General features: G+C 42.5%; 1 protein-coding gene across 4 annotated transcripts in view; it reads right to left on the reverse strand.

The window, feature by feature from the left end:
* The window catches only part of AHI1 (Abelson helper integration site 1), a 300,707-nt gene that overhangs the window by 126,709 nt on the left and 150,961 nt on the right, over positions 1 to 23,037 (reverse strand). The window lies entirely within an intron of this gene.

The raw sequence follows: 23,037 nt of genomic DNA on the forward strand, positions 1-23,037 counted from the left end.
TGGGCGTGGCTTGTGTACATTAAAAAATTCGCCGGGAAAATAGCACTTGCCAATCGTCCGCAAATGCATGCATGCTTTTGTGGAATATATGCTGCGTACTCAACTACAAATGTTAACCTAGCCTTACTGCGATACCAAACATGCAACAATATTTTAATTTTTAACATTTTTAATATTGCAAAGAAAAAAAAACCACAAGAAGAAACAAAAACTATTTTTGTTTTGTGTCGCCATTTTCGGTTAAACATAACATTTTTATTTTTCTGTCGATGGGTCTGAGTGAAGGCTTGAACGGTTAGTTGACTTTTTAACCACTTTACCCGCAAGGGTGGTTTGCACGTTCATGACCGGGTCAATTTTTACAATTCAGACTACTGTCCCTTTATGAGCTAATAATTCTGGAACGCTTCCATGGATCCCGGAGATTCTGACAATATGTTTTCTCGTGACATATTGTACTTCATGTTAGTGGTAAAATTTCATTGATATAACTTGCGTTTATTTGTGAAAAATGAAAAAACGGAAATTTGGCAAAAATTTTGAAATTTTCCAACTTTGAATTTTTATGCCCTTAAATCACAGAGATATGGCATACAAAATACTTTACATCAGGACAATTTTGGAACCAAATTTTTTTTTTGTTAGGAAGTTATAAGGGTTAAAATTTGACCAGCAATTTCTCATTTTTGCAACACCATTTTTTTTTAGGGACCACATCACATTTGAAGTCACTTTGAGGGGTCTATATGATAGAAAATACCCAAAAGTGATACCATTCTAAAAACTGCACCCCTGACGGCACTCAAAACCACATTCAAGAAGTTTATTAACCCTTCAGGTGCTTCACAGTAATTTTTTGAATGTTAAAAAAATGAACTTTAACTTTTTTTCCTCAAAAAAAATTACTTCAGATCCATTTTTTTTTATTTTACCAAGGGTAATAACAGGAAAAATTGGACTGCAAAGGTTATTGTGCAATTTGTCCTGAGTACGCTGACACCTGATATGTGGGGGGGGGGGCACTGTTTGGGTGCAAGAGCTCAGAAGGGAATGAGCGCCGTTTGACTTTTTCAACGCAGAATTGGCTTGACGCCATATCGCATTTGGAGAGCCTCTGATGTGACTAAACAGTGGAGATCCCCACAAATGACATCATTTTGGAAACTAGACCCCCCCAAGGAACTTATCTAGATATGTGGTGAGAACTTTGAACCCCCAAGGGCTTCATAGAAGTTTATAACGCACAGACGTACAATTAAAAAAAATCATTTTTTACACAAAAATGATCTTTTCACCCCCAAATTTATTTTCCCAAGGGAAACAGGACCCCAAAGGTTATTGTGCAATTAGTCCTAAGTACTCCAACACCCCATATGTGGGGGGAACCACTTTTTCGGCGCATGGCAGAGCATGGAAGGGAAGGAGCGCCGTTTGACGCAAAATTGTCTGGAATTGAGATCGGGCGCCATGTCGTGTTTGGAGAGCCCCTGATGTGCCTAAACAGTGGAAACCCCAAACAAATGACCCCATTTTGGAAACTAGACCCCCCTAGGAAGTTATCTAGATGTGTGGTGAGCACTTTGACCCCCCCCCCCCCCCCCCAAGTGCTTCACAGAAGTTTATAACACCCGGGTGTGAAAATAAAAATCACATTTTTTCCACAAGCATGATCTTTTAGTCCCCAATTTTTTTTTATTTTCCCAAGGGTAACTGGAGAAATTGGACCCAAAAGTTGTTGTCCAATTTGTCCTGAGTACGCTGATACCCCATATGTGGGAGAAAGCTACTGTATGGGCACACGTCAGGGCTCGGAAGGGAAGTAGTGACGTTTTGGAATGCAGACTTTGATGGAATGGTCTGCGGGTGTCATGTCGAGTTTGGAGAACCCCTGATGTGCCTAAACTGTGGAAACCCCCCACAAGTGACCATGTTTTGGAAACTAGACCCCCCAAGGAACTTATCTAGATGTGTGGTGAGCACTTTGAACTCCCAAGTGCTTGACAGAAGTTGAAGTGCTTCACGTAGAGCCACAGAAATAAAGAAATCATTTTTCCCACGAAAATGATATTTTTGCCCCCAATTTATTTTCCCAAGGGTAACAGGAGAAATTGGACCCCAAAAGTTGTCCAATTTGTCCTGAGTATGCTGGTACCCCATATGTGGGGGGAACCACTGTTTGGGCGCATGGCAGAGCTCGGAAGGGAAGGAGCTCCATTTTGGAATGCAGACTGTGATGGACTGGTCTGCAGGTGTCATGTTGCGTTTGCAGAGCCCCTGATGTGCCTAAACAGTGGAAACTCCCAATTCTATTTCCAACACTAACCCCAACACACCTCTAACCCTAATCCCAACCCTATCCATAACCCTAACCAATTTGTCCTGAGTAGGCTGATACCCCATATGTGGGGGTAAACTACTGCTTGGGCGTATGGCAGAGATTGGAAGGGAAGGAGCACCGTTTGACTTTTTCAACGCAGAATTGGCTGGAATTGAGATCAGATGCCATGTTGCGTTTGGAGAGCCCCTGATGTGCCTTAACAGTGGAAAAACCCCAATTCTAACTCCAACCCTAAATCCAACACACCCCTAACCCTAACAGGAAAATGGAAATAAATACTTTTTTTATTATATTATTTTTCCCTAAGGGTGTGATAAAGGAGGGCTTGATTTACTATTTGTGGCAGGTTTTTATGTTTGGCAACTGTCACACGCTAAAATATGCTTTTTATTGTAAAAATAGTTTCTGGATCACTACATTCTGAGAGCTATAATTTTTTTCATATTGTGACCTTCAGAGTCATGTGAGGTCTTATTTGTGGCGAGACGAGTAGACGTTTTTATTTTCGGGCATGTGACTTTTTTTTGATCGCTTTTTATTCCGATTTTTGGGACGCAGAATGAATAAAAACCAGCATTTCATGAATTTCTTTTGAGGGGGCATTTACACCGTTCCTCATGTGGTAAAATTGATAAAGCGGTTTTATTCTTCGGGTCAGTACAATTACAGCGATACCTCATTTATATTATTTTTTGTTTTGGCGCTTTTATTCTATAAAAACAATTTTATATAAAAAAAATTATTTTTGCATTGCTTTATTCTGCGAGCTATAGCTTTTTTAATTTTTTGCTGATGATGCGGTGTGGCGGCTCGTTTTTTGCGGGACAAGATGACGTTTTCAGGGGTACCATGTTTATTTATATTCGTCTTTTTGATCGCGCGTTATTGCACTTTTTGTTCGGCGGTATGATAAAGCATTGTTTTTTGCCTTTTTTTAAGGGGTTCAGTAAAGGGGTTAACTAGCAGGACAGTCTTATAGGGCGGGTCGTTACGGACGTGGTGATACTAAATATGTATATTTATTTTTTTCATTTACAAAAAATAATTTCTTAGGAATTTATTAATTATTTTTACTTTTTTTTTTTTTTTTTTTTACTTTATAGTAATGTCCCAAAGTGGGACATTACAATAAAGTGTCAGATCGCTGATCTGACACTTTGTACAGCACTGTGTCAGATGAGCGATCTGACAGGCGCTGCACAGGCTCTCTCAGTGCCTGTCCTCAGCAGGCACTGAGGAAGCCTCCTCCCTGCAGGACCGCGAAGGCCCCCGCAGCCATATTGGATCCGGGGGCCTGCAGGGAGGAGACCCTCGGAGCAGCGCGAGCACATCGCACTGCTCCGAGGGTCTTAGGGAAGCGAGCAGGGAGCCCCCTCCCTGCGCAATTCTTCCCTGTGCTCCCGGTACACTGCGATCATGTTTGATCGCAGTGTGTCGGGGGGTTAATATGCTGGGGGCAGTCCGTGACCACCCCTGACACATAGTGCCGGGTGTCAGCTGTGATAATCAGCTGACACCCGGCCACAATCAGCGGAGCTCCCCCCGTGAGCGCCGCTGATCGCGTGTGACGTACTATTCTGTCAATGGGACTTAGGTCCCAGGTAACATGGACGAAATAGTACGTCCAATGTAGGGAAGGGGTTAAGGATACTAGTTTTTTTTATAAGATGCTTTGACTGCTAATTGCAGTATATACTCGTGTATAAGCAGAGTTTTTCAGCACATTTTTTTGTGGTGAAAAAGCCCCCCCCCCCCCGGCTTATACAATTGTCCCAGAAAGAAGGCAGGGGAGGGGGAGCAGCGGGTCACAGAGGCAGGAGCTGGAGGGGGGGGAACAGTGAAGCAGCGGGTCACAGAGGCAGGAGCTAGCAGCTGTGGCTAAAGCCTATGCCCCTGCTGTAATAGCGCACAGTGCCAGCCTTCCGCACACATCATACTCACCTACCTGTGCTCCCTCGCTGCTGGCACTGCATCTCTTTTGTTCCGGCATCCAGCAGCTCTTCTGGCCGAGCAATCATGTGGCCCCGCTCATTAAGGTAATGAATATGCACACCTCTCCACTCGCATAGGCGTGGAGTGCATATTCATTACCTTAATGAGTGGGGTCATGTGATCGCTCGGCAGGAAGAGGTGCTGGCGGAGGTGGCCAGAACGAGACGCAGTGCCAGTGAGGGGGCGCACGCAGGTAAATAGGATGGTTTTTTTTTGTTCTTTCTTAACAGCAATCATGCATACAAGGATAGAGGATAAAGAGCCATGCATACAAGGATAGGGTATAAGGAGCCATGAACACTAGGACAGCTACGGGGGGGGGGGGGAGTCATCCGTTTGACGGATCCATTGCAGCAGCCGGTGTATGAAATTTAAAGGTACAGAACTCTGGAAAAGGGGAGAGAGAGAATAGAATTTTTTTCATGTGCTGGCTTTTGGGGTTAAATTAAATGAATGGAAATTTTTCCGGGCATGCAAAGTTTAAAAAAAAACGGGATCCGTCATTGGAATCCGTCAGTGACGGATCCACCGCCCATAGGCGGCCATTATAGCAGACAGTGGACGACAATAGATCCGTCACTATCTGCCTTTTCAATGCAGACAAAAAAAGTTTCTATGTCCGTTGTATCCAGACGACGGACACTGAAATTCCGACGGATCCGTCAAATGATGGATGCAATGTACAGCCATCCGTCACAAATGCAAGTCTATAAGAAAAAAACGGATTCCGCCAAAAAAAAAATCAGTTTTTTTCTAAAAATGGCGGATTTTGACTAATGTCAAAAGACTGAAGTGTGAAAGAGGCCTAAGACCAGACAACCACTTTAATACAAATCATTTAGGTCTTGGATAGCACTGCTGGTGCAAGCAGCATGAGATCATGGCTAAATAGTTATTTCGTTAAAAATTAGAGGATGAAGACCAAATCTAAATAATGTGAATACAGGCATGCTCTTACAATTTAGTTTTTAACAGTGCTCCACCATTTGCATTCAAACTTTATTATCAGATGTAATTTGTCCCCTCTCTAGATGGGAATCATATATGCAGAAAGGGGATGATTTTTTAAAGTTTGCACCAGAAATCTGGAAATAAACGGTTTGAAATGTTCCAAAATTTAGTGTAAAAATGTGTAAATTTTGGCTATTTTTATGCCAGTTACGCCAGTTTTTTGATGAAGGTACTGATCAAGCACAACTAGAAAACAAATTATAACTGTACATGTCTTCCGCTTGCACTTAGCAGCTAAAAGAGCCACATTAATTCACTCCTGCACACTCTTCATCAAGACTAGTGTCCAATCAGCTCTGGCGTCACTGTCCCAGCCTTTTGACAAATCGAACATCAAGGAAGGAAGTGAAAGAGCAGCCGCAGCGGCTTCCTCTTGATGTTCGAATTGTCAGAAGGCTGGGTCAGTAACGCCAGAGCCGACTGGGCACCAGGTGCACATGTCAAAGCAAACACCAGGTTGCCCTGGAAACTTGAGTGTCGACAGCACTGGGACGGTGCCGGCATCGGAGGAGAGAATAAGCTATTATATTTTCAGTGCCAAGCGTGGGGTATATGAAAAAAAAACAGTGAAAACGCATATAATCCGCACATGACTTTATCAAAGTTAAGAAACAGGAAGTTACCCCCCAAAAAAGCAGTTTTATTTAAAACATGACCTACCAAAAGGAAGCAAAAACCACAGGTGAAACAGACAAGATAAAACTGCATGTAAAAAAATACTCAAAAACACAAGTAAGGCTGGTTTCACATTTGCGCTTTTGTGCGCAGCGCATCATGCGCACTGCGCACCTATGTTTAACATGACGTGCGCATGGTCTTGCGCACACTTGCGTTTTCGTGCGCATGCGTTTTTTTGTCTTTTGCGCCAGGCGCGCCAGACGCAACATGTTGCATTTTTTGGTGCGCCCTGTCTCGGTAAAAAAACGCATGTGCATGCTTGCGCACGGAATGCGCAAAAACAACACATTGAAGTCTATGGGAACGCATGCGTGCGCATGGTCTTGCGCACGGTTGCGTTTTTTTGCGCATGCGTTTTTGAGTGAAACAAGTCTAGAATGTTCTCTAGACAATGGAAAAAATGTCACACCTAAAAACGCATGTGCATAAAAAAACGCAAACGCATGCAAAAACGCATGTAAAACGCAAGCAACGCTGCGTTTTTTTGACGCATCATCGTGCGCATGACGTTAAAAAAACGCGCGTTTGTTTTGCGTTTTTCTTTGCGTTTTTTATGCGCACGATGCGCTGCGCAAAAAAACGCTAATGTGAAACTAGCCTAATCTGCCGTAATTGAGATTATTGGTTCAGAAAGGCTGCAGAGAATGTGCAAAATAAAAAATGCACCAAACACTCATTGTGAGAATTTAGCCTTAGTCAGTATGAACCCAAAGACTGACCCTTGTAAAAAAAACTTCTTTACAATTGCAGTGAAAAGCTTTGGTAAAGAGGAATAAATAAAATAGTAGTTAGTTTCTTATTAGAAACAAATATATACACTTGTCGGCTATGTTGCAACTCATTTAAGAAATATAGGTTGTGGAGAGGATTGCTTAACACCTTTACAACAACAAGTAGTGGTGTTGGTTAACAAAACCAGTACATTATTCTTATTTTTTCACAATATATTTCTGCTTGCTTCATGAAAAAACCACAATCCTGTCAAAATGATTGTTTACTACAGCTATTGCTAGATAGAGATAAAACGTAGGAGAGAAGTCATTTATGAAACAATATGAAGGGGCTGGCTTCATAATAAATATTTTATCTAAGCTGAGGGTAACTGTTTTGCCTTTTGGCAATTTAATGCAAATTATATAAATAGTAATTCAGCAATGGTTCCTAATTTTCATGCAAAGCGAGTCAATTATGTTCCCTCAAAAAAAAAAAAAAATAGAATCAGAAGTTTGTAAGCGATTCATCATTGTTTTGTGAGTGCTTAGATGCGGGGCCCATGACATAAGGTATTATTTGCATATAAGCTTGCAAGTCAAATAGTATTCAAGTTCTATTATGTGAAAACCAAATAAATATAATTAATCCAGAACTTTAAAAAGGGTTGTCTGCTTTGGACAATTCTTTTTTTTAAAGTGATCACAGGATGTCCTGCTTCTTGCTGCTCCCCAAGTTCAGCAATGATCTGTTTGGATATTACAAATTCAATGGATGGTTCGAGTAAAGGTCCCATAGTTAGGGTATGTGCACACGTTTAATAGATGCAGTAGAAAAATCTGCAGCAATATATTGGTTTGTTGGCAGGAAAAACGCTGTGCAAAATATGACTTTGGCTTTTTTTTTTTTTAAAGGTGTGTTTGAGTTTTTTTCCCCATTCATTTAAATAGGTGAAAAACGTTCAAGTCTGCAGAATGTCCATTCTTTCAGCGTTTTTGCAAACTGCCTTCAATCTGCAATGAAAAAAATAAGCAGTGCCTCACATCATCCCCATTTGTTCACCTGGCAATACTAATGAAATCCTGAAAACATGACCCGCTGGTGGCTCCTGAGGACCGGAGTTGGGGAACACTGTGTTAGAATATTAGGAGGATGAAAAACGTAGCCGCAATTTTTCATCAAGGAAATGTAAAAAACACTATTTTAGGGACCTTTCAGTTTTGAAGTGACTTTTACGGACTTATAGAACGGGATCCTCCCTACCCCAAAACTGATAAGGTTTTTAAAACAGCACCCCTAAACACTCAAAATTGCTGTCAGGTAGTTTATTAACCATCAGGACCCCAAAATGATGATCTCAGGGTGCCGATGGGGTTAAAGAGGGAACCCCTCACACTAAGAATCTAGATGCCGTAGTCGTTATTGTCAGCAGCATTTAAGGGGTTAAACAGCCAAGGTCTGTGCCAACACTGATCGTGTCTGATGCAGCAGGGTGTCAGCTATAATGTACTGCATTTTCACATGTTGGGGGATGACGTTCCTCTAAAGCTCAGGTCAGGTAAGAGGTTTTGGTGGTCACAAGGGGTTAACCCACCAGCTTGCAAAAGGCGGCTGGAGTCACACTAACCAGCGCAAAATACGGTCAGTATTTTACATGCGTAATACGGATGACAGACCCCTAAATAGTGCTCCGTATGTCATCCGTAATCAAGGTGTGGTCGCGTATTTTGCGCATGTCAGCATCCGTATGCAATCCGTATGGCGAGATTTTCTCGCAGGCTTGCAAAATGGACATATAATGGAGCCCTATGACAGGGTTTCTAACAGACACCTGGTGCGTATTTCTCGCAAGTCACATGTGTGGTCCGTGTGTAATCCGTATTTTTTGCGCACCCATAGACTTGCATTGGCGTATTACGGGCGTAGTACGCTGACAATCGCAGCATGCTGCGAGTGGCACGGAGCGTAGGATACTGAGGAGAAATATACGGCTGGTGCGAGGGACCCCATAGAGAATCATTGGTCCGTGTCTAATGCGTGCTTTTTGCACCTCTCACTCTCCCGTATTCCTCACCAGTGTGACTCTGGCCGAACGCCTCATCTCAACAACAATCTTAGACTGGCCCACAGGGGAACCCCTGATGGGCCACTAGTGGTCCAGAAGTTATCCGACCGCATGAGCAGCAGTTGGCCCAATACATATGATTTACCTTGTACAAACGAAAACAGCATCTCTTTATTCATTCACCTACCCAGCTCATTATTATATCGAAGCAGAGGTAAACTTGTGAAGGAGGGTGATGTAATAATTCCGTGAACAGTGAACCCCCAAAGTCAGTGTTACTGGTTGGCTTTTACCACCCCAGTCTGACACTAATGGAAAATGATCAATTTCACAGTAATATGACCTAACCACCACAACATTTGTGGTTATGATGATGCTTCCAGCGTACCACATAATTAAGTGTTTTCCCCAAGTCTAAAAGGCTGAGTAGAAGGTTAGTATTTCCCAGAAAGCAATTCTTAAAGGAAAAAATACTAATCTTGCTGGTAGAGCCCAGTATAGATTACATAGGCAGCATTAGGACATATTCAGACATCAGTGATTTTACTCATATGTTAAAAAAGAAAAGTTTTTACCATAAGAATGTCATCAGTTTTTCTTGTTTTAGAAACATAAAAACAACGATGGTGGTATCTCAAGTTTCTAATATCACACAATCCATGAAAAACAGACAGCAAACGAATGGCATCACATTGCTACCCTATTTTTTTTTCATGGACTCTTTGGGCCTGACTCAGCAGAGCTTTTGCGCTAGTATCCTGTGGAAAAAAAGCTTTGTCAAGTTGCAAAAATGTTGGCGCACCCTCAGGCTGCATTTGGTGTTCTCAAGCAATTTTTGCCCCAGCCCCGATAAAATATGTGGAGCCGGGCAGGACGATAGTGTGGTGACTGTTGCAGTGGTTAAGCAGTGGGGTTCGCTATGCCACAAATGTTGTTCTGCAGAACATGTGGTGCACACCACTCATCCGACACTCCTTATTCATTTCATTTGACTGCTCATTTTGCTTATATGGCTTTGCACCGGCGGGTGGCTGAACAGTCAGGACATAGGCCCTGCTCTGCCCTTATCTATTTTCATGTCTGCTGGCTCAGTGACCTACAAGAGTTCGGTACGGCCCCGATTGGGGTACAACTTGTCGTGGTGGGATGGTGTTTGCATTTTTTTTTTAACAAAACAATGTGAACTAAGTACCCCATGTTATTTACATGTACTATTACTATTTACATACTACAGGATATTTGCTCTTTCGGTTCAGCTTCTTAAATGGCCACAGTGTGAATGCACACCTATGCACTGCACTTATACCAACACGTGCTCTGGCTCAAATTTTTTTGGTTTTATTCATGAAGAGGCGTATGCTACTTCATGAATCAGAAGTGTCAGACTCCAGCACACTTCGTCATCAAGACCTGCGTGACCAACCGACGAAATGGGGCTTGGAGAGTAAGAATCATGACTCGGATCAAAATCAAACATGTCTCTGGAATTTTTTTATGGACCACTTCAGCCTGCAAGAATAAACGACACGTGAGCAGCTTCACAGACCAAGTACTATCCATGGAAAAAACAAGGATAGAACTCCCATGAGAAAAACGGACGTGTGAATGAGCCCTAGAGGTCTTCTAATGCATTTCATAAAAAGACACCTGGCATTGGCACGGAGTTACATTAAATAGCTGAAATGCAAATGAAAAACAAATGAGCTAAAACACTGAATTATATTAGCTTGCCTTAGTAGCACACCTAGTATGCAAAATATCTTATACAATAAGTTTAAGTCACAATTTGGCTATATAAGAAAAGGTAGAAAAAAGGTGCAAAACAAAAAACACACAAAAAAAGTGTAAGTATATGAAACTAAAAACCACAAAAATTCTAGTTCCTTCTGCTAAACTGCTAACACTGAGGTGACTTAAGGATATTTCAAACAGATACACTGTTTGTGACTCAAGAAGGTTCGGCGGCACTTGAGACCCCACCAATCAGCAGAGGGAAGGTAAATCTATAACTAACCCACTGGTTCCACCCCGGATTGTGACATGCAAACCTTTCACGAGCCATGGCAGTGGTATAATAAAAGGCTGGGGACACTCAGCATGCTTACAAATACTTTGCAGGATAGCATTACTATGCCTCCTGTGAGAATACATATATATAGCAGTCTGTATCATACACTTTTTTTTTTTTAAATAAAAAGCAAAGAAAGTACTTTCATAGACACCGTATCTTCAGGCTTTAGTGTAACACATTCACGTACAGTATACTCTGCATCCACAAACGAAAGATTTTATGCATCATTTTTATTCATGATTATGTAATGACTGACTGTTATATTGGATTAATACTTATTTAAAAGTGTTTTGGATTCAGAAAATCACTATGCCAAAGGTGCAGTTTGTTTTAAAAAGCACCACTCCAGCATTTTTTTTCTTTACATCTCAGAGTTAGAGTGGTGCCACATATCTAAGTTTCCTGCCCCTAGTAAGGGCGCTATCAGTTGTTCCCGGCGCCATCTTGTGACTGCAACTTCTGACTGACCAGAAGTCAGAGGTAATAGTCACAAGCTCTCAATGTACGCCTATAAGAAACTGGTTCTGGCTCTCATAGATTTACATGGAGTAGTGACCTTTGACTCGCCCAGCAAACACTGGAGCAATCCAGTGGGTCATAAACTGCTGGAGACCGACTTGAGCAACGCCGATAAAAGATGAAGATGGTGACTGTAAGGTTAAGACTAGGGGCAGTAAACTTGGATTAGTGGCACCACTCCGACACTGAAATAAAAAAACTAAAATGCTGCAGTGGTGCTTTTAAAAAAAAAAACAAACAAGAAAAAAAAAACAACTGTGCTTAACGCCCCCTCCTTGATCCAACTCGGAGTCTACATCACAATTCCCGATGTCTGCCATTGTCTGCAATGTTGATATCAGGTCAAAGCTGCAGCCAATCAGTGATTTCAGCAGCTGTAAGAAACTTGTGCTGTCTACTCAGGCAGAACTTCTGAGATCACCGGTTTGGCTGGTGACATGACATCAGCACTGTAGACAATAACGCACACTGGTGGAGGCTCAGCACTGGACTGGGAAATGAGAAGGAAAGCATAATTTTTTTTTTATTTTATGATTTTTTTAAACCAATGTGTGCCTGTGAAAAGGGTTTTTCTGAAACTGGAAAACCCCTTTAAGTTAATACATTAAGACCACAGCTTACATATGGTCACTTAATTGCATGCTATTTTGGTCTATGTGCCGTACATTTGGTTGCGACTTGGTCTGTCACTGCAACTTAGATTCCCTTTAGGGTACGTTTACACGTCAAATTTATACATTGTAAATCCTGAAAGTGCTTATGACGTGATCCATGCAAGAAATTTGAATAAAAACTTGGATTTTCCCAATGAGTTTGTGCAGAAATTCAGCACAATGATTGGCCTCACTATCACTCAATGGGGCTGATCCTTGCTTTGTCCATGGGGAATCTGCAGAGAAAAGTAGTATGCCACTTATTTCTGAAGGGTAACTGATGCACATGCGTGTGACTCCCAGATAAACTGTCCATTGCAGGGAGTATGAACACATAAAAAGATAAATGCAGATGTCTTGGAGCTCAATGCTATTGGTATTTGTCTCATTCACTTTGAAAAAGTAGCGTGCTACGCAAACAGTGTAGGCTCACTGTGCCATCTCTTTGTTAGGAATCTGGGTCATTCTATGCTTATGCAGCAATCCAGATTCTCACATTTGTCTCCAGAGGCTGTCCTTTTTCCCTGCTTCTGAGCATGCTCACGGGACTAGCTCTCACTGGAGTTCAGGAGTCAGGTGCTCAGGTCCTGCTCCTGATTTGATTGGTTACGCTCGGGACTCTGGAGATTTCTGGCAGGTCCCGTACGCTATAAAAAGTGCGCATGGCCGCTATGCCATGCACTAGTATTTTCCATACTTGCTGCTGTGTGTTTGGTGATGGATGCTTGGACTGGTGAATGACTTATTATGAAACCCCTTCCCTCTGATAATACGAATGTGTGAGTGATTGGCTTACAGCCAGTGTGCGCGCTAGCGCGCTCAAGCTCCGCCAGTTGCAGCAGCCAGCGTCCTGATTCTCGCCTGCTATATCGCGCTTGCAGCCCGCTTTTGGCGTTTGCAGTTGCGACGCCGTGCACACGCCTACCTACGGTAAGTCCATTCGGGTGTAGTGCTGTTCTTAACTACTCCGGCTTTGGCTACCGCACGTGTGCCGCTGAGTGTCTGTGAGGCTAATACAGACTCAGCGTTTTTTGAATTTTTGTTTTGGGTACAGCTCTGTGAGTTTTAACAGAGTTTGCTTTTGTGCACCAGGTTCAGTTCTTCCTGTGCACATTACCGTCCTGGTGCTCTGCCTTTTCAGCAGCGGTTATTACACCTGCCGCACGGTGGACCCCGGGCGGCGAACACGTTTATTTATATTTTTTTTTTAAGCGTGTTCTGCCGCCGTAACACTCTTTACCTTGCACAGCCATCAAGTTACCAGCTGCTACACGTGTTTTGAAGCCCAAACTAGCTATTATATGGACAGGAATATTCTAGGACATCTATGAGGGTTATTCAAAAAATGTCTGCACTCTGGTTATATTACAACTGCTGTTGGCTACACGGTCAGCGATTTCTGTACAAGGTCGCTCTCACTCCAGTCCTTGTAGTACAGTCTTGAACATCTTATGTTAGTTCATTTGTGACTGCAGTGCAAAAAAACAATGGCTTCCCCACTTGTGGTTTGCAAGACAGAAGAAGAGCAGCGTGCAATGATTTGGGTTTGTTTTGTGGTCTGAGAGGGAGTCTTGAGCTGATATTTATTGACTTTGTGCACAGTCTGGAGAAAGTGTTTTGTCACGAACAAGTGCACATCAATAGAGAGAAGTTCAAGGAATGTAGCACATGTAACCACCATGAAGAGCGAGGTAGACGCCCGTCCACGATGGATAACATTCAGCATGCACAAAAACGGATTCTGTTGGATAGACGAGTGAAGGTGGATTATGTAGTCTGAAAGCATCCCTACGAGGACAAACATTCAAGCCTGATGAAGAGGTGAACATAGTGGTGCATTCGTAGCTCGCAGCTCAGCCTAAAATATTTTTTAATAAAGGATTATGAAAGCTTGTTGGCACATGGGCAAAGGCTACTGAAAAACATGGTGATTATGTTGAAAATTGTTAATTGCCTTTCCTGAAAGTGATTAAAATAAATTATACAGCCAAAGTGCAAATAACTTTTGCCTCACCCAAACAGACCCCTTTATAAGCACAGTAGTGTTAGCAGCAGTCAAGATGACTTGTAGACTGTAAGCCCTCGTAGGCTGGATCCTCACTCTAAGGCTGTGTGCCCACGTTGTGTTTTATAAGCGTTTCCGCCACAGCAGAAATGCTTAATAAAAATCCCATGCCATCCTATGGGATCCCGCAATTGCTTTGCCCATGCTGCGGATTTTACCGCTGCAGAACCACATTGCGGTAAATTCCGCAGCATGTCCATTAATTTTGTGGAATTGCGGCGACTCTGCGGCCAAAGGATTGCACTGAAACGCTCACTTTACGCATGTGGCTATGCCCACCATGTGTAAAGTGAGCGCTTCATGTGTAGATGGGAGCCAGGGTCTGGAGGAGAGGAGACTCTCCTCCAGACCCTGGGTACCATATTCCTGTAAAAAATAGAATTAAAATAAAAAACAGGGATATACCTACCCTCTGACGGCCCCCGGAGTCGTCCTGCCTCTCAGCCACGCTGCCAGCATCTTCCGTTCCCAGGAATGCATTGCGCAAATGACCTCTGATGACGTAGCGGTCGCCAACAGAAGGTGAGTATATCCCTATTTTTTATTGGTTTTTACATTCTATCTTTTACTATTGATGATGCATAGGCAGCAACAATAGTAAAAAGTTGGTCACACTTGTCAAGCACTATGCTTGACGAGTGTGACCAACCTGTCAATCACTCTTCCAAGCGATGCTTCAAATCAATTGGAAAGCGCTAGCATTCTGCAATCTAAAAACGCCGGCAAAACGCTGGTGTTTTGCGGGAAAACGCATGCGAATTCTGCATGCATTTTACCCACGGCAGGGAGTTGCGGAAATGCTGCGGAAAATTCCGCAGCAATTCTGCAACGTGAGCACTTATTTTAAGACAAAGTATCATACCTATCATTGATCAGAGCATTGGACTTGAGTCCGAAAAGGGCAACTCAATAATCAAACACACAACCAGAGAGCGAAAAGTATAAATATTTTATTCAACAATTACATCTCTAAAATATCAGTGAATAGAAAATATGAATCAGTATATGGTGGAAGACTATATGGCCAGACCACCCGACAATAATAATGTAAGTAGATGAGCAATAGCTCTCAGGAAAGGGTTAAAGGAAAGAATACCCCCAAATTCCTAATTAGGCACCTAATTAGGAATTTGGGGGTATTCTTTCCTTTAACCCTTTCCTGAGAGCTATTGCTCATCTAATTACATTATTATTGTCGGGTGGTTTGGCCATATAGTCTTCCACCATATACTCATTCATATTTTGTACTCACTGATATTTTAGAGATGTAATTGTTGAATATTTATACTTTTTGCACAAAATATAGTTCTTTGTGTACTTAATGTCTGATAACGTAACAATCACTATTTGGGCATTTTGTGAACTCATTTGATTCTCTGGTTGTGTGAACGTGGGCACTTAGCCTCACTGTACAGGTGTGTTAGCCATGTTTCGTTATACTTTTTCTGTACTGTAAACCCTGTTTTTAAATGTACCATGCCCTGGAATTAAGAACACTGTAAAAGAATTATTAACAATAATATCCAAGAAGCTGGATGACCCTTGGAGGCCCCCAGCCTCTACTGCGAAAGTACACTGATGATTGCATTAAAACAATTAAAAATATATATAAAAAAAAAAATACACATTTGGTATTGCTGCATTCACAAAAGTCCGATCGATCAAAATATTAATCTGATCAATAATTGGCGTAATGAGAAAAAAAATCAAAACACCAGAATTACTTTTTTTTTTTCAGCCTCCACAACATGGCAATAAAATGTAGTAAGAGGCAATAAAAATATTGTATTTACCCCAAAATAATATCAGTAAAAATGGCATCTCAAGGTGCAAAAAATAAGTCCTCACACACCTCCATATCACGAAAAGTGAAAACATTACATGTCTCGGAAAATGGTGACAAAAGCAAAAATTTTTTTTTTTTTTTACAAAAAGTAAAAAAAAAATTCACCACTTAAATAGAAAAAAAAAAAACAACCTATAAATGTTTGGTATCTGTGTACTCTAAGGGCCCCTTTTACATTTATTGTAACCTATAAATGTTTGGTATCTGTGTACTCTAAAGGCCCCTTTACATTTATTGTTGCACCAGCGATCCCGACCACGATACGACCTGGTCAAGATCGCTGGTGCATCGCTAAATGTCGCTAGTGAGCTGCCACACAGGCAGATCTCACTAGCGATGCAGCAGCGGTCGTTACTTACCTGTCACACGCAGCAATGTCTTCTTCCGCCCGCGTGCACATGTCGCTCATCGGCGCCAGCAGGAAGCGGCCGACGAGAAATGGACCCGGCCGATCTTGCGCGATCACCGCTAACCTGCGGGGGAGCCGGTCGGAGGTAAGTATCACACATAGCGATATCGCTAGCAATATCGCTGCTGCGTCACAAAATCGGTGACGCTTTAGCGATATTGCTAGCGATATCGCTATGTGTAAAGCCCCCTTTACTCACCTAGAGAATCATACTGCTAGGTCAGTTTTGCCATATTGTGAACATGATAACAAAAAAAAAAAAAAACATTGTGAAATTGCACTTTATTTGCAATTTCAACGCACTTGGAATTTTTCACGCTTCCCAGTACACTCTTAGTAGAACAAATGGTGTAATTCGGAAGTACAACTCGTCCAGCAAAAAACAAATCATCAAAACCACCCAGTAGTAAATGGGTTAAATTCCTTGCCATATAATAGCAGTACAAGAGCTCTGTGCAGGTTTTATTCTTCCAATGTTAATGACTAGTGATGAGCGGGGAAGCTCGTTGCTTGGGTTTTCCCGAGCATGCTTGGGTGATCTCCAAGTATTTGGAAGTGCTCAGATATTTAGTTTCTGTCGCTGTAGCTGTATGATTTGTGGCTGCTAGACAGTCTGAATACATGTGTGGATTGCCTGTTTGTTAGAGAATTCCCACATGTATTCAGGCTATCAAGTAGCCGCAAATCATGCAGCTGAGGCAACAGAAACTAAATCTCCAAACATTCCAAAATACTTGGAGACCACCCGAGCAACGAGCATACTTACTCATCACTATTCATGACATAGCATGCAGTGTATGTCACATACGGTGTGTATGTAGCATCCACATTTATAAATCTTTACAGTGCGGACGTATGTCAGTAATCAACCAACGAGCAAAATGCTGCTCATTCATTGAGTGATTGGATTGCTTATGCTGGAATAAAATCATTGTTCTCAGCTCAGCACATCGCCAGGTCAAAACTGCAGATGTGCCACTGATAAAATGATAGTGTATGGGGAGAGACTGATCTACTAGTGATCGTTCTGTGCCCATTATTCTTCCTCATCCTGTGCAAAGAGGTTGGTAAAAAAAAGCGCTGAACAACTTCAATATTGTCGATCACGCTCATGTAACGGTCTGAATTCATCGCTTGTAAATGCAACCTAAATGTTTCATTATCATGCAATTTGAGACCATTTAGGGCCCCATTTTAAACTTGTGTGCAGGGCACTACTTTGTCTAAAGCCGGCCCTGATTATATATCTATCTATATATGCCCTGTCTCCCTTCACCTACTGTATCTTCACCCATCCCTTGTAGACCATGAGCCTTTGGTGGTGATGGTGTTGGTGTTAAAGTGTGGGCAAGTGTGTTTAGTCAATACAGAACTGCCCTACACTTTGTGTATGGTACAGTGACAAGCCGCTACTACTTGGATAACATCATTAATCCAGTCATGGTGCCTCTGCATGAACAACATAGACCTAATTTCATCTTCATAGACAACAATGCTCCAGTTCATCAAAGCTGTATCATTAGGGAACTGCTGCTGGAGACTGGGGTACCTCAAACAGAGTGGCCTGTACTTTCTCCAGACCAGAGTCCCATAGAAAACCTATTATAACCAACTGAGTCGCCATGTAGAGGTTCATAACTCTATACCCCAAAACCACAATGACCTGAGGTCCGCCTTCAAAAAGATCGGGATGCCACGCCTCAGCAGACAACAACTCAACTTGTGAACATCATGAGACATCATGGTTAAGCTGTAATGAATGCTCAAGGCCACATGACAAGTTATTGAGACATTGACATTTTTGTTGTGGTATACCCACCACTGCTGGCTTTTGTTTCAATAAATTGTTGGAGATGAAGAAATCACCCCTTGCATGCTTCTACTTAAATGCCCTACTTTCATGATAAAATATTACTGTAGCGTGAACTTCTTATGTCTTCCATAAATTGCCTGAAAGCTACATATCACTAACTTTTTGGGAGTAGTATATATATATATATATATATATATATATATATATATATATATATATATAACGATTGTACTCAGCTGCATAGAATACAGGAGGCACATTCTTTTCAACGTCCATGTGGGTTTATTTGCTTCATAAACGATGAAATCCACAACAGAAAGGTAAACAGTCCTTAAGCAACACAAAACAGTCCTTAGCTGGGCTTTTCTCCCTCAGGCACTCTGCACACATCAGGCCAGGGCAATGTCCAGCCCGGAGGCTCCGTTTTGGGCGGCACACACAGGAGTGCTTCTCCTTCTCTGCACACAGACCCCGCTGTAGCGTCTCCACCTGGACATATGGAAGTCTGTGCACACTGCCAGACTCCCAAACACTCCCATGTGCTAAACACCTCAATTACATAGCCTGTAACCACACCCACAGGTGAGTTATGGATCACATGGGGAGGTCACATGGTCATGACCTTACGGCAGGTCCTCAACATACATAACCACACACACGGGTTTCATGAGGTATTCAGACACATACCCATTGGGTGGGTATGTAGGTGACTGGACCCACCAATCTCTCCAAGTCACCAGGAAGCCTCCCAATATAAAACAAAACCCCCTACAGTAGATCTGCTTAGCAAAACATGCCCAGGCTGCCATCACAGGGCCACCCACCTCTGAGTTACATACTGCCCATCACTCACATGACCAGTCGCGATGCCACACACTATATTATATATATATATATACACACACACAATATATATATATATATATATATATATATATATATATATATATATATATATATATATATATATATATATATATATATATATATACACACACACACACACACATACCCATGCAAAATTTTCGCACATTGGTCATTGGGGGCGCAGGCAATTTCAGAAAAAGCAAGCTGGTCAAATGTAAATGTATTTCATGAGATGAACACAGACAGGTATTTATATATGTAGATTGGTAATACAATAAATTGTTTTGATTAGTAGAGGCCAAAAAATGTTTTCCGGTTGAGGTGCCACCTGCAGGTCATTGTGTCTTTCTGCAGGTTTATGAAAATGAATGCTTAAACTGTATTTAGTGATAAAATCGTGAATGTGTGGTTTGTTTGGCTCTTTTCTTGCGAAGGGAGCAAGTTTACCTTTCAAATGGTGTATCATTCGTGTGTGTGGGGCAAAGTAATCAGCAAAAATGCAGTGCATGTTTACAAATGTGTTTGTATATGTGACTCACCATTTGTGTGTGTATGTGTGGGGCGAAGTAAGCACCGAAAAAGCAGTGCATGTATACAAATGTGTTTGTATATGTGACTCACCATTTGTGTGTGTATGTGTGGGGCGAAGTAAGCACCGAAAAAGCAGTGCATGTATACAAATGTGTTTGGATATGTGACTCACCTGCAGTGAAGTGTGCAATCCTCAAATGTGCCTGAAATAGGCTGGGCAAGCATTTGAGCAAGCTGGAAAGACCCCAAGGCAAATGTTTGGATTTATTTGTGATGTCTGTAAGCAGCTTTGTGGTAGTGTGCTTTGGGGTAGTGTGCTGCCACTTGCAGGTAAATTCACCTTTCAAATGGTGTATCATTTGTTTGTGTGGGTGAAGTATGAACGGAATAAGTGTGCAATTCAATAGGCAGTGCATGTTTACAAATGTGTTTGCATATTTGCTTCATCTGTAGTGAAGTGTGCAATCCTCCAATTTGGCTAAAATAAGCTGAGCAAGCAGTTCGGCAAGCTGGAAAGCCCCCAAGGCAATTGTTTGGATTTGTTTGTGAAGTCTGTAAGCAGCTTTGTGGTAGTGTACTTGGGGGTACTGTGGTGCTACCTGCAGGTCATTTTTCCTTACTGCAGGTTTATGAAAATCAATGTTTCAACTGTATTTTGTGATCAAATTGTGGATGTGTGGTTTGTTTGGCTATTTTCTTGCTGAAGGGGGTAAGTTTACCTTTTGAATGGTGTATCATTTGTGTGTGCATTATGAATGGAGATACAAAGTAATCACCAAAAAACAAACAGTCTTTAGAAATGATAGATAATAGAAAATATATTATATATATATATTACACACACATACATACACACACACTACCGTTCAAAAGTTTAGGGTCTGTCACGTCGGTGGCTATCGCCGCCGCCGTTTCAGCAGCGGCGGAGTCCGCCGCCTCTACTCACCAGGCCACTCCTCGCCGCGCTGTGCCCGCCTCCTCCTTGCTCCTATCCTCCCGTCTCGTGGCAGTTCCGCGCAGGCGCGCGCTCTGCAGGATTCTTAACCCCGCAGCACCCGCCCAGAGGCCCTGGCCGCCCAATCATCCGGCAAAATATGGTATATCAGGTGTCTCCAAGAAAATGGAGACGCCTGATTATCGTGTACTTCCTATAGCGGTATTTCTGGCCCAGTTGTAGGGGGCTTCCCTACAACTTCCTCACGGTATCCTGTGCCCCGTGCTCAGCTCCGTGCTCCTTACTTCGTCCTGTGCTTCGTGTCTATCCTGTGCTCCTACTCCGTCCTATGCCCCGTGCTCAGCTCTGTGCTTCTTACTCCGTCCTGTGCTCCGTGTCTATCCTGTGCTCCGTGCTCTGCCCTGTGTTCCTGGCCCATCCTGTATCCCTGGTTTGTCTAGTACTCATGTTCCGCCAGTTGCTCCCTGGACCCTTGAGCCGCCCCTCATGGTTCTAGCTGTCGCGGTATCTGTCTTCCGAGGGTCTGCCCCTAACTGTCCTTGTATAGGGGTCGGCTAAACCTGGCGCGCTCGCCCTCGGGAGCTCCAGTTCTGCGATCCAGAGGGTCTACTCTCGGACGTTGCCCTTCCTGGTCGTCACAACATAATCAGGCCATGGACCCCGCTAGTGCTTCGGCGGCTACGCAGAAAGAATTGCTCTTTTTGCGGGAGAACCAGACTCGAATAATGTCCTTCATGAAATCCATGGACACCCGGCTTTCGGCCTTACAAACTGCTGACCCAGGGAACGCCCCGCAGCCAGCTGGGCTACAGCAGGAGCTCGCGCAGCAGCGTGATGCCCAGTCCCACATCCTGAGTTACATGGCGTCCGTAGATGATCGACTTCTTTCTCTTCAGTCCTCTGCTGCCGCTTCGGCCCTACCTCGGGATCCCGTATCTCACCCGCCACCTCACTTAGGAAAGCCTCCTAGGTATAACGGCGACCCCAAGCTATGTCGGGGTTTTTTAACTCCTTCACCCCCAAGGGTGGTTTGCACGTTCATGACCAGGCCAATTTTTACAATTCTGACCACTGTACCTTTATGAGGTCATAACTCTGGAACGCTTCCATGGATCCCGGTGATTCTGACATTGTTTTCTCTTTCTTGTACTTCATGTTAGTGGTAAAATTTCATTCAAATAACTTGTGTTTATTTGTGAAAAAAATGGAAATTTGGCGAAAATTTTTAAAATTTCGCAATTTTCCAACTTTGAATTTTTATGCCCTTAAATCACAGAGATATGGCACCCAAAAAACTTGATAACTAACATTTCCCACATGTTTACTTTACATCAGCACAATTTTGGAACCAAAATTTTTTTTTGTTAGGAAGTTATATGGGTTAAAAGTTGACCAGCGATTTCTCATTTTTACAACACCATTTTATTTTTACAGACCACATCACATTTGAAGCCACTTTGAGGGGTCTATATGATAGAAAATACCCAAAAGTGACACCATTCTAAAAACTGCACCCCTTAAGGTGCTCAAAACCACATTCAAGAAGTTTATTAACCCTTTAGGTGCGTCACAGGAATTTTTTTGAATATTTAAAAAAAAAAAATGAACATCTAACTTTTTCACAAAAAAAATACTTCAGGTTCAATTTTTTTTATTTTACCAAAGGGTTACAGGAGAAATTGGACTGCAAAAGTTATTGTGCAATTTGTCCTGAGTACGCTGATACCTGATATGTGGGGGGGAACGACTGTTTCGGCGCATGGCAGAGCTCAGAATGGAAGGAGCGCCGTTTGACTTTTTCAGTGCAAAACTGTCTGGAATTCAGATCGGACGCCATGTCACGTTTGGAGAGTCCCTGATGTACCTAAACAGTGGAAACCCCCTACAAGTGACCCCATTTTGGAAACTAGACCCCCCCAAGGAACTTATCTAGATATGTGGTGAGAACTTTGAACCCACAAGGGCTTTACGGAAGTTTATAACGTACAGCGGTACAATTAAAAAATCATATTTTTTCCACAAAAATGATCTTTTCACCCCAATTTTTATTTTCCCAAGGGTAACAGGACCCTAAAAGTTATTGTGCAATTTGTCCTGAGTAAGCTGATACCCCACATGTGGGGGTAAACCACTATTTGGGCACATGGCACAGCTCGGAAGGGAAGCAGAGCCATTTGACGTTTTTGGCTGGAATTGAGATCGGACACCATGTCGCGACTGGAAAACCCCTGATGTACCTAAACAGTGGAAACCCCCCACAAATGACACCATTTTGTAAACTAGACCCCCCCAAGGAACTTATCTAGATGTGTGGTGAGCACTTTGAACCCCCCAGTGCTTCACAGAAGTTTATAACGCCGGGCGTGAAAATAAATTCGTATTTTTTCCACAAACATGATCACATTAGTCCCCAATTTTTTTATTTTCCCAAGAGTAACAGGAGAAATTGAACCCCAAAAGTTGTTGTCCAATTTGTCCTGAGTACACTGACACCCCAGAAAACTACTGTATGG

This window comes from Dendrobates tinctorius, unplaced genomic scaffold, assembly GCF_039654945.1.
Source record: "Dendrobates tinctorius isolate UK_male_01 unplaced genomic scaffold, ASM3965494v1 ptg000046l, whole genome shotgun sequence".
Taxonomy (NCBI): Eukaryota; Metazoa; Chordata; class Amphibia; order Anura; family Dendrobatidae; genus Dendrobates; species Dendrobates tinctorius.